This window comes from Girardinichthys multiradiatus, chromosome 8, assembly GCF_021462225.1.
Source record: "Girardinichthys multiradiatus isolate DD_20200921_A chromosome 8, DD_fGirMul_XY1, whole genome shotgun sequence".
Classification (NCBI taxonomy): domain Eukaryota; kingdom Metazoa; phylum Chordata; class Actinopteri; order Cyprinodontiformes; family Goodeidae; genus Girardinichthys; species Girardinichthys multiradiatus.
Window position 1 is genome coordinate 8,539,250 of NC_061801.1, and position 17,133 is coordinate 8,556,382.

Here is a 17,133-nt window from a genome sequence, read left to right on the forward strand (position 1 = left end):
TAAGCTGTTTTAACTCTTCCTACACAACTTAAGTTGGCCATTTGAGGTCTTCCAGAAGATACTTCTAAATCTAGATGGACAAAGGCTCTCTCCAAAAGGCACAGTTGGAGTTGATTTGCTTTTAAATCTCCTTAGGGGAAATTACGAGTACCTCTAAACTCAAAACTCCTATTTATTTTTATTGTTAAATACTTGGTTGGTTCTGTCTCACCTGTGCGTTCGTTCACACTATCTGTCGAAACGCGTTGATCCACCTTCCTGGTGCCCCTCGGCCGATTCGGCGGTTATCAACACAGAATTCACTGTGCAGGATTTTTGTTCTCCAGACGTTCTGGAGGCTGCGCAGACTGAAACCCCACACGCACCGCTGGGCCCCAGGCGGCAGATTTCTAGCGATCCGGCTCGAAGGACCAAAGAAATGTTAGGGTTAAAAAGCTGATAAATACAGATCACTGCGAAATAAGACACAAGGTGAACCAAGTAAGTTTGACTTGCAAGGGAGAGAAAGTCCTCTGCAGGACAGCAACTTCCTTCTCACAAAGCACAAAGGGAGAAGTCCTTGCACCGGCCTTTTATTTACAACTCACATTCCTTCAACTTAAAAGCGGGAATTGGTTCACCCAGTACTTATAATATTTCAACAAAAAAAAGTAGTCATTCCCATATATGGTATGAGCATTTCATGTCCAGGGATTGATCCACTCCAGACCACATTCCTTAACTTTCCACAAACCCTTTGTCCACACTAAAGCCAATCACAAGAATCATCTTCACTAGAGTAGAACTTAAAACATAAACCTTGCTTAAACTAAATAATGATGTTTATACATTCAGACACATTAAGTGAGAAAGTGTATCTAAAACGTTTGACCAGTAGTGCCTGTACTTCTCAATATATAAACTTTACTGAATATATCAAAACAACATCCAGCCGTTTATACTGTAACATCTCAGATGTTTCAAACATTTCTTCAACATGAAAACCCTTAACTACACAGATTTTGTTTTCTTAATAAGGCACAAATTTAATGCATAAATTACATCCATTAGCAGGCGTGTTAGTGGTGCTGAATGCAGGAGTTGTAGCCATATATCTGCGGCTGACGAGAATTGTGCATTTTTCAGCCTCGACGAAAATCTGATGCTTAACTAGGTGTTTCCTGAGATTAGAAGTATTCCCCCCAATGGCCTTGCACTTCATGAATTTTACAGCGACCGTAATATGTTTGAGCATTCAAACCTTAGCTCTTCTCCATTCTAGTGTGGATTCTCATGTGTTTGTTTAAACTTCCTTTTTGGCTAAATCTTTGTCCACATAGATCACAACAGAAAGGCTTCTCTCCAGTGTGGATTCTCATGTGTGTGTTTAAACTTCCTTTTCGGCTAAATCTTTGTCCACATAGATCACAACAGAAAGGTTTCTCGCCAGTGTGGATTCTCATGTGTTTGCTTAAATTTCCTTTTATGTTAAATCTTTGTCCACATAGATCACAACAGAAAGGTTTCTGTCCAGTGTGGATTCTCATGTGTCTGTTTAAATTTCCTTTTATGTTAAATCTTTGTCCACATAGATCACAACAGAAAGGTTTCTGTCCATTGTGGATTCTCATGTGTCTGTTTAAACTTCCTTTTTGGCTAAATCTTTGTCCACATAGATCACAACAGAAACGTTTCTGTCCAGTGTGTATTCTCATGTGTGTGTTTAAACTTCCTTTTCGGCTAAATCTTTGTCCACATAGATCACAACAGAAAGGTTTCTGTCCAGTGTGGATTCTTATGTGTGTGTTTAAACTTCCTTTTTGGCAAAATCTTTGTCCACATAGATCACAACAGAAAGGTTTCTGTCCAGTGTGGATTCTCGTGTGTGTGTTTAAATTTTCTTGTTGGCTAAATCTTTGTCCACATAGATCACAACAGAAAGGTTTCTGTCCAGTGTGGATTCTCATGTGTCTGTTTAAATGTCCTTTTCGGCTAAATCTTTGTCCACATAGATCACAACAGAAAGGTTTCTGTCCAGTGTGGATGCTCATGTGTATGTTTAAATTTCCTTTTCGGCTAAATCTTTGCCCACATAGATCACAACAGAAAGGTTTCTGTCCAGTGTGGATTCTCATGTGTCTGTTTAAATTTCCTTTTATGTTAAATCTTTGTCCACATAGATCACAACAGAAAGGTTTCTGTCCATTGTGGATTCTCATGTGTCTGTTTAAACTTCCTTTTTGGCTAAATCTTTGTCCACATAGATCACAACAGAAACGTTTCTGTCCAGTGTGTATTCTCATGTGTGTGTTTAAACTTCCTTTTTGGCTAAATCTTTGTCCACATAGATCACAACAGAAAGGTTTCTGTCCAGTGTGGATTCTTATGTGTGTGTTTAAACTTCCTTTTTGGCAAAATCTTTGTCCACATAGATCACAACAGAAAGGTTTCTGTCCAGTGTGGATTCTCGTGTGTGTGTTTAAATTTTCTTGTTGGCTAAATCTTTGTCCACATAGATCACAACAGAAAGGTTTCTGTCCAGTGTGGATTCTCATGTGTCTGTTTAAATGTCCTTTTCGGCTAAATCTTTGTCCACATAGATCACAACAGAAAGGTTTCTGTCCAGTGTGGATGCTCATGTGTATGTTTAAATTTCCTTTTCGGCTAAATCTTTGCCCACATAGATCACAACAGAAAGGTTTCTGTCCAGTGTGGATTCTCATGTGTTTGTTTAAATGTCCTTTTCGGCTAAATCTTTGTCCACATAGATCACAACAGAAAGGTTTCTGTCCAGTGTGGATTCTCATGTGTTTGTTTAAACTTCCTTTTCGGCTAAATCTTTGCCCACATAGATCACAACAGAAAGGTTTCTGTCCAGTGTGGATTGTCATGTGTGTGTTTAAATGTCCTTTTTGGCTAAATCTTTGTCCACATAGATCACAACAGAAAGGTCTCTCTCCAGTGTGGATTCTCTTATGCATGTTTAAAGTGCATTTTCCAATAAAGGTTTTTCCACAGTCTTCACAGCTAAACTTCAGTGCTGTCTGGACTTTCCTTGGCGATGCCACATTTTTCTTCGCTGTGAAACATTTCTTCATATCCAGCGAGCTTAAAGATCCCATTTCTGTATTTATCATGTCTTTCTGAAGAAAGCCACGGTGAACCAATTGTTCAGCAAACTCAGGTGAGCTAAAAGTTTTGTTAATGTTTCCATCAGACTCAGGAACTCTGCTGTCCTTCCAGTCATTGTCCATGTCCTTAGATCTCAGTCCAGAGTCTGACAAGTGTTTGAGCTCAGAGACTGGGTGCTTTACATCATCGGACTTTTCATCCTTTTCTGAGGAAATGGAACCATGTCCACGATCTTGTATCTTAATGGATTCTTCTCCTCCATCGATGTCTTCTGGAAGCGCTCTACCTTTAATTTGGTCTTGATAAAGCTGTGAGAGCAGAGGGGACTGTTTATCATCCTCACTCTTTATGGGAGTAGCAGTGACTGGAAACCTGATGGCATTAATCTCCTCCTTCCCATTGAGCCGCTCTCCCCCCAGACTGGTGTAGACCTCCTCCTGTTCCTCCTTTATGTGGTGGGGCTTTGGGTCATGTAGGCCAGCACAAGGTCTGTGGTTTGCGGGAGCTGCTTCTTTAACCATCAGCATCTGCTTAACATCTGCAGGAAACACTGAAACACATCATGCATATTAGAACGTTTTTTTGACTTCAGCCTGGATTGAGTAATTTTTTAATAAAGATATACATTAAATTCTTTGATTTAATTACCATTTATTCTTATCATTTTATTTTGCATTGTTGCATCTTATGTCTGTTGATTTATGTCATGGTCTATTCACTTATTCTCAACAACCACATACTGAAACCATTTTTGTCTTTCCACCTGGCATCTTTTATGTCTCCATCTTGCTTTTCTACGATTGTTTCCAGTTTGCCGCATAATTCATATTTTTAACTAGTTTCTATGTGGAATATTCAGGTTTTAAAGCAGGTACGATAAGCAATGAACATGTCAAGTTTTTCTCTGTTTAAATATTTATTTTAAAAACAATGACAGAATTCACACCAGATGTTGGCAACTATCAAATACTCCTCATATAATAAGAAATTAAAGCCAATTATTCCACAAAGAAAGTTAAGGGTAAAAACTTGGAATGACACAGAGAATAAGTATTTAACATATGAAGAAATGGATGTCTGAAGGTGTATAAAAAGCCAAACAACCATATTAAATCTGTCAGCATTTAGAAAGCATCTTTTATATGTTCAAATAAATATCAGCTGGTTTAAAATTTATTGATACCCTGTAAGAAGGTTTCTTATTACTAAAGTATTGCAGAGGGGTAAACCTGGTAAAAGAAAAGAAACTTTCACAAAAAGGTCTTACTATTGCAAAACATACTAATGGCAATGGTTACAGCTACATTTCTACGCTTCTGAATGTTCCATTGAGTGCTGCTCCAACCAACTTCCACTGAAGTGGAAAGGACAATTTCAACGTAGACCAGTCAAAGCCAGGTGCCCCTAGAAAGACTTCCGTTCTCATCTAAAATTCTTGAGAAAATAGCTGCTAATCAAATGTGTGAGCATTTACACAGCAATGATCTGTTTGAAGAGTTTCAGTCAGGTTTCAGAGCTCATTATAACACTGAAACAGCTCTGGTGGAAGTCAATAATTATATTCTTATGGCCTCAGATAATGGACTTGTGTCCGTACTTGTCCTGATAGATCTCAGTGCTGCATTTGATACAGTTGATCACAATATTCTCTTAGTAAGGCTGGAATACGCTGGGGGAACAGGGGAACAGCACTAGGCTGGTTTAAATCTTATTTCTCAGAGAGATTCCAGTTTGTTCATGTAAATGATAAATCATCTTCAAACCTAAGGGTTAATTGTGGAGTACCACAGGGTTCAGTACTTGGGCCAATTCTCTTTACTATATATATGCTTCCAATAGGTAGAATTATCAAACAGCATGGGATAACATTTCCCTGTTATGCTGATGATACTCAGCTTTACTTATCCAGAAATCCTGATGAGTCCAACCAGTTAGATAGACTACAAGTATGTCTTGAAGACATAAAAACTTGGACGATTTTAAATGTACAACTTCTAAACTCAGACAAGACAGAAGTTGTCGTGTTTGGGCCGGAGTATTTGAAAAAGAAACTGCTCAGTCAATCACTTAATCTGGATGGCATTAAATTGACCTCTGGTAATAAAGTAAAAAACCTTGGTGTTATTTTCGACTAGGACGTGTCATTTAAAATCCCATATTAAACAGGTTTCTAGGATTTCCTTCTTTCACCTCCAGAACATTGTCATTATTAGAAATATCCTATCCAGGAGTGACGTTGAAAAACTAGTCCATGCATTTGTTACTTCAAGGCTGGACTATTGTAATTCTTTACTATCATGATGTCCACAAAATGCAGTTAAAAACCTTCAGCTGATCCAAAATGCTGAAGCAAGAGTTTTGGTGAAAATTAAAGGGAGATCATATTTCTCCTATTTTAGCTTCCCATCATTGGCTCCCTGTCAAATCCCGAATAGAATTTAATATTCTCCTCCTCACATATATAGCCCTAATGAACTAGCTCCATCATACATCAGAGATCTGATTGGTCCATATGTTCCTAACAGAGCACTTTGTTCTCAGACTGCAGGCTTACTGGTGGTTCCTAGAGTATCTAGAAGTAGAATGGGAGGCAGATCCTTTAGTTATCAGGGTCCTCTCCTGCGGAACCATCTCCCAGTTTTAGTCCATGAGGCAGAAACCCTGTCTACTTTTAAGGCTAGGCTTAAAACCTTCCCTTTTGAGAAAGCTTATAGTTAGAATGGCTTAGGTTATTCTGAGCTATCTCTGTAGTTATTCTGCTATAGGCTTAGGCTGCTGGAGGACATAAAGACCACTTTCACTCCCTCTGCTACATTCTCAAACCACTCTTCAATTTTGCATTATTTGCTGTTATTTCAGCTTTTAACTTTATGTTCTCCCTCTTTTCTCTTCCTAGAAGCTACACCTGGCCTGACTCTGTGTCTACTTGTGACACCTTCCTGGAGGGGGACATCAGCCAAACCTCTGCTGCCAACAACTTAATGATCACCTTCTACCGATGATACACTTGGCCCCGTCTTTCAGTGTTTAACCCCATCTTTCTCCTAAACATAGCTACTGACTGAGCTTTTACTATCACCAACTACTAATAATAACTTTATGTGCTCTCTTTCATACACATACATGCATGCTCAGTATGAGGGATGCTGCAAAGTCAAAGTCAATGACAGCGACTGTCCACTGTCTCTACATGCTAATCCAGGAGGAGTGAATGGTACAAGTCACTGACTCGATGCAATCTGCTGGGTTTCCTTAGATAGGACATTTCTTTTAACCAATTTAAATAAATAACTGAATTGACTGCACTGTTTGAAAGTTAGGATTAAATGGAATGTATGTACCTGACTTGAAATCTGTATTTGATTGAATTGACTTTGTAAAGTGCCCTGAGATGACAAGTGTTGTGAATTGGCGCTATATAAATAAAACTGAATTCCGACAAAGGAGTAAAAAGAATAATCAAACAAGTTGTCCAAGAGTCAAGGTCTTACAAGGAAGGCTTGGTCCAACAAGTGTTTAGCAAGAATCATAGCTGTAGCAATGGAAATTGGGTCATACACAATAAGTTAATTATGAAAACTGCTGGAACGCTGTGGCAAGGCAAAGAAACCACCTGGCATCGGAGGAGAAATGGGTAGAAATACTGGAGAAACAGGTGAGTGAAATGATCAGACAATTGTGGTAAGCTGAGCAACGTGGCCGATCACAAATCATGACACTAAGTCCTACTACGGTTTTCTGAAAACATAACGGTGATTGTTTTAATTTGATAATGAAACCTTTGGATGTCAGATGTTTGATTTAAACAAAACATAAATAGCAACAACCTCTGTGAAACGATGCACTTCATTACCTGAGTAACTTTATGTTTAGGAAAACGAAAAACAAGCCAATTTTGCCTTTATGGTCTGGCTACTGGCTCCTGTATAGCTATCCATTGTTGCCATGGCAGGAACTGTGCTATGAACTGTGCTATGTCCCTGTCTCCCAGCCTCATTGTTCCTTTCCTTGAATGTTACTCACTGCTTCATAATCCTGGTAGAAAAACCTGTTTCCAATGGAACGCTGTGACAAGAGCATACTCCTGGAATACGAGTACCACGGCAATCCTGGTTCATAACAAAGTCATTGAAATCTATGCGTCTTGAAAGGGTTACAAACATTTCAAAGGATTTGGTAATCCAGATAACCACCGTGAGAGCCATCCTCCATAAAAAGAGACAATGTGGAACAACAGAGAACCTTTCCAGGAGTAACCTGCCTACCAAAAATCTCCAATAAAACTCATCTAATAGGTCACAAAAAAACCCAGGACAACATCTAAACCACTGAAGGCATGACATTCCTTATTTAAGGTCAGTGTTCTAGACTGAACAATAAGAAAGACCCTGGTTTAAAATGGCATCAAAGGAAAGGTTCTATGGCAAAAAAAGCACAAAAGGGTCATCTCCCACTGGCAAAGTCAAACATGATGGAGATAAACCACCATGCATACAACCACACCTAAGGGCAATTTAAAGACACCAATTTAGGCTTCACCATTTAGGCTTAGGCTACTGACACCATCATGTACAATACAGCAAATACTTATTCACCTCATTTACATCTTCCTTCTATGTATTTAGCGTTTACATTTGTGTACTTTATCTTGTCTAGAGTTTGTATTTATGTAAATGTTTTTTGTGTTTTCCCATTTCTGCCAAATTTTTATTTTTGAAAGCATTTTACAGTCAAAATATTGAAATAATTCTGTACTGTATTGTTTGTAACTGTTCACCTTTTATTCATGGTTGTTTCTATTATTTATCCTTCCTAGTATTATCTCACTAGAGGCACATCTTTACCCTGTCCTGTCCAATTGATCTCCTTGACTCCAATTATAACCACACATTTTTGACGTAAAACAGTAAACGCTTTGTTACTTGGTAGAAACGATGAACGAAATGGTGTTTATAGGACCGTGAATACAGGGGGAACGGTATCTGACGAGATGTAGAGACCCATTGAGATGCATTACCTCTTTTTAAGAGAGAGGACTTTTTTTATGGGGTGCGTAGACCTTTCAGGAAGTCTCTCGACTGAATGCAATTAATAGCTGGGGATGCTGAAAATGACAATAAATACATAACTATGCATTGACAACAGTATAGATATCTGTAGTTTCTCTCTCTCTGTAGTCAAAAGTTTGGACTCACCTCAGTCATTCAATGGCTTTTCCTTATTTTTATTACTTTCTACACTGTAGATACACAGTGAAAACATCAAAACAATTAAGCAAACGTATGTAAAATTGTGAAAAATCTCAAAACATCTTGTATATCTTAGATTCTTCTTAACAGTCTCCCTTTGCTTTAATTACTGCTTTGCATTTTCTCTATGAGCTTCATGAGGCAGTCACCTGAAATGGTTTTCCATTCCTCTGGGAACTCTTTCAAGACTGCTGGAAAACCATTTTTCCAGTCGTATTTGCACTCATACAGCGTTTAACCGCTAGTTTAAAACATTTGGACGTAACAATGCTTCAGCTATTTTGTTGTTGGTACAGAAAGCAGAGAACGTGAGCCGTAACTGCAAACCACGCAGCAGAGAACATCTTCCTGAGAAATTTATTGTCATCGAGATAAGAACCTGTGCGATAGGCATAACGCACAAAACGGCATAAACTGCGATAAATGGTTGGCTCAAATATTTACGTTTATGGTTAACATAACGCTTTGTCAATCACACGAAAGCTTGGAGTATTTGACCAATCAAATGAAGTCCTTCATGTGTTTGGCTAATCGGATGGATCTCTTTACATTAGATGCTGGCCCCCTATGTAGACGCGAGTGTACAGCAAAGAACTAAGCAATTTTAGTGAGAGTCGCAATGGCTGAGAGCAAGACAAGTGAGGAAACTGTAAGTAACGAAGGACTCGTGGTTAAAAAATACTGCACGTTTCTTATTTGGAAATATTTTGGTTTTACGAGAGACGAGGTTTTACAGAGGTACTCTGCAAGACATGCCAAACGCATGTAACAACTACGAGAGGAAACACGATGAATCTTCATTGTCACCTCCAACCACAAAGACCTGTATGAGGAGTTTCAAAAAGCAAGCGGTAGCAAAGTAAAAGTTGCAAACTTTATGACAGGTAAGACTACAACAGTCCAGCAGACGTCCATGTATCACTACTTCTTGTGATGGAAATTCTTGCAGTAAGCATTCCACAGTGTATGACCTTTGGTTTACCTCACTCCAGTGAACATCTGTGTTAGAGGAGGAAGCTGTAAAAGCCATTATCAGAAGTTTAATGGTTAAGGGCATTTGTTAGGGTGATGCCTCAGGGAGAGTAGATGGTTGTTCCTAGGTAACCTAGTCACCTCTGAACCCGAGAAGGGTCTGGGGTCATAAAACACAGACACTTTGAAGTGTTGAGATAACACTGTCATGTTCTGGTATAAATACTGTGTGTAAATGTTGATCGGGGCTCTGTTTCACTGACTAACCTCAGTGTCAGGGTCTTCAAACGCTGAATGCCTTTGAATAAAACTTATAAGACAAAGTCCGGATTTTCTCTTGTTATGAGTCAACTTCTACCCACTTTGATGAGAAAATTCCACAACAATTTTAGCGTCACGAACAGGATCTAGCGTGCCAGAGGAGACCGCAGGAGGGGGACACGGACGCCTGGCCAGCCTGGAGACGTTGTCCTCAGTCCACCTCCATATTACGGTAGTGGAGTCCGGGTGTCCGCCTGCGGCTTCTGGCTGATTAGATCCGAACAATTTGTCGTCAAATATATCTGGGTGAGAAGTTGCTCTGTATGATAGAATGTATATTATTATTTTTATTACACATTAACCATCATCTCCTAACTAATTAATTAGGTTCCAGAGTTGCGAGAGGGAGGACATCAGCTGAGGGCCCGGTTACCCTGCAAAAGGAATGGCAGGGAGGTTCTCATTGGTAACAATGGGATAAAGCAAAACACAGGGTTTTGCGGGTGGTTTTTAGCAATTTTCTACACCTCATAAAGGAGAAAAGCCAGTGGGCAGACGTGCCGCTGAACGGGTAAAAAAAAAAAATGGTTCCGGAACCTTGAGGCATCAGGGGTGTCTCCTTCTTCATACTCTGATTTATAAAATAATGAAAGGAAAAAGTGGGAATGATTGTGTTAAATGTGCTTTAATTTGGAAGATAAGTTTGGTTTTTCACAGCGTGGAAGTTTGAGTGTAAATAAGTTAAATAGTTTAAAAAGTTTCAAGTAAAACAGTTGATGGAAAAATAAATAAAAAAAACATAAGAAAAGATTAAAAAGCAGAGTGCATCAATTAAGGGTTTAAAGAGTTAAAACTTTCCTGAAGGAAGTTTTGTTTGTCTTAAATATTGCGATCAGTCGGGAAAGAAGGTAAAAGTGAAAAGGGACATTAGAGATGCGAAAAGAAAGTTGTTTTAGAAAGGAGTATAGTGCATGTTGTGGAAGGAAGTGACAGGCAGGGGGACAACTGACTGACTGACTGATAATATTTCTTTGTACAAAATCTGAACCTATACTAAACTTTTCTTCTGCCTCTCTCACACACAAATACACACATATATGGGATTTGAGTTCAACATCTGCGTTTTTGAGTCTGGATTTTAGAAACCTGCCCTTCTCTATGGCTACTACACCAGAGACGCTTCTCCAGCACGGCCTGAAAGAGAGAGATCTGCCTTCCTGCATGTTGAAAATCGCAGTGTGACTTTCTACAAGGAAAAAAAAAACGAAACTCAGAAGAAGTCTGGCCCGAACCCACTGAGATGGACAACTATCCATGCTGTTTGCAAGAGCCAGAAGAGTGATACACTGGATTTATATTGAAAGCATCTTATGCGGGCAGAAGAGAAACCGGAGCAAAGTTTCTTCTTTCTCCCTCCTGGAGAAGTTAAAGTGGACAAAGAATGAGTGAATGTCTCACCAACAGACCGGGGAAGGGCCTGGTTGTTTTTTGGACTGATAGAGGACTGTGTGCCATTACAGTCTGACTCTGGAGCGATTTAGAAACTGAGGGGGGTAACGTACAAACACACACACATTTGCATAAATCCTTTCCTATTTTCTGCAATGAAGAACGCTTATTAACCGCTGCTCATGTGACGCTTGCTTGACGTTGACAGATATAGCGGGTTAAAATATTATTTTAGGGTTAGAAAAGTATCTTTAAAAGGGTGATAACTTAACTCATTTGATACTTTCCGGTTAATTCTTTCAGAGAAGCAAGTTCTCTTTCGTCGTGGAATATTCAGGGTCAATTATTATAGTTATTAAAAGTTATGAAAAGCAGAGGAAGTTACAACATCTCCAAAACTCAGCAGTAACCATGTGTTTCTATGTTATTCTCAGGACAGATCTCATGAAGGAGTATTTTTAAAACCCAGCGAATGCGTAAAACCTGATGGGTTTCTCCTTCAGGTATAATTTTCTGTTGTCAGATTTTGTATTCCATAAATCTAATGGGTAGAGACCTCATTAAAACAGGCTTAGTTCTACTGCAGATGGTCTTCATACAGTCTCTGACACAGTATTTACAGTTTGGTGCAGTTTTTGTCCGCAAGTGTTAACTGACGCTTATGGAAAGTACAAATTCATTGTTTTTCACAGCAGCTGCTGGGAAGAGGTTATATTAGGTTTTTCTTCCCTCTTCTGATTCATGCAGCGTGTTGATTTACACTGTACCTTATATCAGGTCCTGACAAAAAACTATGAAAGGTTTGGTTCTGCAGGTTCTTTTTTCTCCCTTTGGAGAAGGAAAGAGAAACCTGATCAGTTCTGTGTTGCATAGAAATATTAAAACACTTGTTGTTTTCTAAGATATCACCGGCTAAAACTTTTAAAACTTTTGAGAGTTATTGGTTTTGTTAAACACATTTTCCTTGGTAAAACAAACCTTTAAAATGAGTATGAAAAAATTGGGTTATTTAGAAAGAATCTGATTGGACAGTGGTACCACACAAAAATTAAACTAATCTCATGTTTCCTAAAAGACTGCATGAAAAGGCCTTCAGAACCGTGGAGTTATTTTCCACCACAGTAACAAGTTTTTTAAGCATGCTTTTTCTTTATTTTAAAACAGATCTGGTTTTTGTTTTGTTTTTGGTTTTTTAGCATAATGTTGTCTAAAGCTTATTATGAACTGGGTTAGAAGCAAATATGTTCTGAGGTAAATTAGGAGCTGTGAACTAATAATTTTAAATCTGATTATGGTCCAAGCAGAAACAATATATTTAGCCAATCCTTCAATCTCTGCAGAAAGTTAACACCATTGTTCAATGCAGTAGTACTCAACTTGTGGTTCCTGGACTCCTGAAGCCTGTAAGCCATAGATTTTGGGTTCATAAAATTATAATACTTAATTAAAGGTAGGCTGATTACTTATTAAAATAGATCTAAGCCAATGATGAGTTCCAGTCATTTGGTGACTTTGAAATGCAATAATACTCAAAATTTCTACTCTGGGGAACACAGATTGGGGTTGAAGAGTTTAGTTTTGGAACCAAGGTTAGGATTTTTATAACAGAATCAAGACAAGTAAAATCCTTCATTTTAGGAAAAGAAAAGAAATAAAGGTCCTCTTAACAGTAAGAGGATGGTCGGCTCAAACTCAAGTCTCCTTGTTTGATTTCTTAGGGTTTAAAGATTAAAGGAATATATAGGAATACAAAGGTACACAAGGTGATTTCAGATTACTAAGAGATAAAATATTGGAACATTTATCCGCATTTGGATTGTAAAAGAGGGATTCTAGTAATAAGTTCTCCCCAACTCTCAAAATTTAAATAGCCAAATTAAAGAAAATGATGTTTGTTCTTTTTTGAAACATTATGTGGGGAAAAGTCCAGTTTGGAGACAAGCTTCTTATCTTAATTTCTGATTAAGTCAAACACTGCAGTTTTGTTTAGTTTGGGTATAACATGAAAATGTCAACGCTGACTTTTCTAATTTCCCCTTGGGGATCAATAAAGTATCTTTGAATTTGAATTGAATTAAAAATACTTCTTTGCATTTAACTTGAAATTCTGCAATGCAGCTGCGATCAAATTGAGCCAAACAAAAAGAGAACTATAACAATAACTCTCAGGATTGTAGTTATTATTATTACAGAGTTACAGTACAAAGAATTAGCAAAAGGTTTCAGCATCAGTAAATTTGGATTCATATAAGAGAAAACTGTTGCTGTGCTTCTAAATACTTTGAGATCTTTTTGGACTATGTGCACTCATTTTTAAAAAGGATCCTGACGATTGTCATAACAAAATTGATCAATTATAGCATTAAAAGATATGGCTGAGAAAACATATTCTGAAAAGAGATTGTTAAAAATTTCTTTGAATTCTTGAAGCTTCAAATTTGGCCATTTGTTTGTCTCTGATGTTTTGTCTTTGTTTTGTTGGTATGAATGTTTGATTATATGTTGCATGAAACAATAATCCATGTTTAGAATAATGTTTCTAAATCTCAGATTGATTAAACCTTGAGTTTTCAGGAGAGTTAAGAAGCAGCTTGTTTCTGAGGTAGGTGCATGTTAACAGTTTTGCAGTTTAAGTTACACTAATGTGGGATGGGATGAAGAAACTGTGGGTCCGCCCATAGGCTGTCAATCAAAGGTTAGTTCTGCCTGACTCCGCCCACCTACCAGGTTGGTTCATGCCTTTGTTGTCATGGTAACGCTCAGCACCTCCCTTCCTGAGTTTTAACATTGTTTAAGAGACAATAGAATCAAAATGCTTGTAGTGATTGCTGCCTTAAAAACATGTTTGTTTGTTTTTTTGTATAATGATTAAGGATGTAGCATGACTTTTGGATTTATGTGTTTTATTGTTAAAAGGTTAATGAAATAGTTTAAACTAGTTTGAAGAATTGGTTTTGCATACAGAATCATTGGTGATTTATTAGATTGAAAGTTTCCCTGGTACCATTAAACTAGCTGACAGTTCCAGATATGCAAGAGTAAGGAATATATTTTTGATAAAGAATCTGAGTCATAACTTTATACTTGGTGGGAATTATTTATTAGATTCGAATTTGTAGGGTTTATGCATCTGAATTACATTAGATGTCCATTAATCTAATACTCATCTTTGTACAAGACAAATCAGGATGATATGTGACTAATTTCCAAGTGAGACATTGATGAACTGAATAACTAAAGTTTGTGTTTAGTTGTTAATGGAACTGAATTGCGGTTAAAAACATCTGGATTTTCTTTATGTTGCTTTCGTTAAATTCATAGTGACACATAGTTATGTCAGAATTCATTTCTTTGGTTCTAGGTTATGTGATCTTGGTTACTAAAACATTTTTGTACAAACTTTTTGCTGGATTGTCACATGGGTTGGACCCTGCGCCAGAAGAGGGGAATGTCAGAATAAAGTAACATGGGGTTCCAAAAGTTGTAGCACTCATGGGAAAAAGGGTAGCTCATACCTCCAGTGAGGACTTAGTGACAATGCAAGAGAGACGTTGTACTTTGTTTATATAAATGGTGCATAGCTTCCTAAGACCACATTGTGAAAACCTCTCTGAAATTATGGTGTTGATTGTTTGTGAAATTTTATATCTCCACAGATTAGACCATTTTTGAAATTCTTTGTGGGTATTCTGAAACTATGAAATATTGACCTGTAATCAGACCTTCCACAAATATCAGGTCACATTTTTGATATTCAGAATATTTAGCTGATGGTCATTGTTAGTATATCAGGTGAAGTCAGAAGATCAATTCTTTGGATTTTGTTGGATGTATTGATGAAGTTCATGTAGTTAAGCACTTAGGTTTGAGAATGGGACTTTGAATTGAAAATTAGCCAAGCGTTGTGAAGGCTCTACCTATTGTTCTCACTTATGTGAGATTGAGACAAAGGACAGAGGCAAATCTCAGTCCTTTTGAAGTGCTGTGTGGCAGGTCTCCTAATTTGGACATGGGGATATTGCCAAGATAATATTTTTCCACATCTTTGTGTGAAGATAGGATGTTGTTTTACTGTCAAAACCTGTCCACTGTGTTTTCTCAAGTTTCACAGATGGTGAAGGCTGCATTACCAGAAACAACCACTTCCACCCTCCAGTCCTTTATTCCTGGCGACTGGATTCTGGTCAGAGAATTTAGGAGAAAACACAGGAAGTCCAGGTGCTGGAATGGCCCATATCAGATCCTACTAGACAAAGGAGAGTCAGCAGGATTTTTTGTTTTTTTTGTTTTTTAAGTTGTGTTTATAATTTGTTAATTTTCCTTTAGTTGTGATTATCTTGTAATCAGAAGAAGGGAGTGTGATGGAAATTCTTGCAGTAAGCATTCCACAGTGTATGACCTTTGGTTTACCTCACTCCAGTGAACATCTGTGTTAGAGGAGGAAGCTGTAAAAGCCATTATCAGAAGTTTAATGGTAAAGGGCATTTGTTAGGGTGATGCCTCAGGGAGAGTAGATGGTTGTTCCTAGGTAACCTAGTCACCTCTGAACCCGAGAAGGGTCTGGGGTCATAAAACACAGACTCTTTGAAGTGTTGAGATAACACTGTAATGTTCTGGTATAAATACGGTGTGTAAATGTTGATCGGGGCTCTGTTTCACTGACTAACCTCAGTGTCAGGGTCTTCAAACGCTGAATGCCTTTGAATAAAACTTATAAGACAAAGTCCGGATTTTCTCTTGTTATGAGTCAACTTCTACCCACTTTGATAAGAAAATTCCACAACATTCTAAAAAACATGTAAGCGGTACAAAGACATAACTGAGGCCATTGCATGTTATTTGGCTAAGGACATGATGCCCATGAATACAGGAGACGGGATGGTTTCGTCAGTCTGATAAACACATTGGACCGAATACCACATCCCGTCACGGAATTACTTTTCCCATGTCGCCATTCCGCAAATGTATGAAATATGCCGTAAGACAGTAAAATCCGAACTGAGCTGAGCTGAATACTATGCAAGTACTACAGACCTTTGGTCAAGTCGCACAACAGAACCGTACATGAGTTTTACTGTGCCCTTCCTCCCCAAAGACTTTGAACTAAAAACACAGTGTCTAGAGACAGCGTATTTTCCAGAGTCGCACACCAGTGAAAATACATCCCTTGGATTACGTGAGGTGTTGTCCAGCGGGGATCTTCAAGATCACCAACAAGTATGTATCACTTTGGACAATGGTGCAAACATTGTGAAAGCTACAGAACTAAACAACTGGGTCAGGCTTCAGTGTTATGGACACAGACTGCACCTTGCAATCGGTAAGTTTATTAATGGCTGTGGTAATAAACATCCGTTTAGCACTGTAAATGTGTTCTACATAATCAGATCATTTTGAATAGCTCTAATAGATTTAAATGAACATTTTGATTATATTATTGATAAGGATAGTGCTCAATTTGTCATGATTTTGTTTTCTTTGGTTATTGTATTGAAACTAATGGGAGAGAATGGAGTGGAGAAACTACACTGTTCATACACAGATAAATTTATTAAACTGATACTCTAGTGCAGTATAAAATACATTAAACAGATAACAAATAAACTGCATATACAGTATTGGACAGCATGCTGCCTTATAATTAATTGAATTTCCCATCATTTGTTTTTATTGTTTTAATTCAAATATATATATATATGAATTTAGATCAGTCAAATTTTAATTCAGATTAAATATGCTAAAAGATAGAAACAGTTTGAGAAACATTCCTTTAAGAGTGTGATCGCTTCTGGGGACCAAGAACCGGAGGAACTCCGAGGCATCTGACCGCCAGCAGGGTGCAATAGCTCCGACATTTTTAAAATAAAACTGTATTTAATTGTTATATTTCTATGAATCCAGACCAGAAAGACAAATACTGAATACTAACAGTGCATCCAGAAACTATTCACAGCGCTTCACATTTTGTTATGTTATAGCCTCAATCCAACTTGGATTAATCTCTTTCCTCAAAATTCTACAAACAAATACAAAGTATGTGTAGAATTTTGGGAAATAGAGATTAATACAATTTGGAATGAGGCTGTAACAT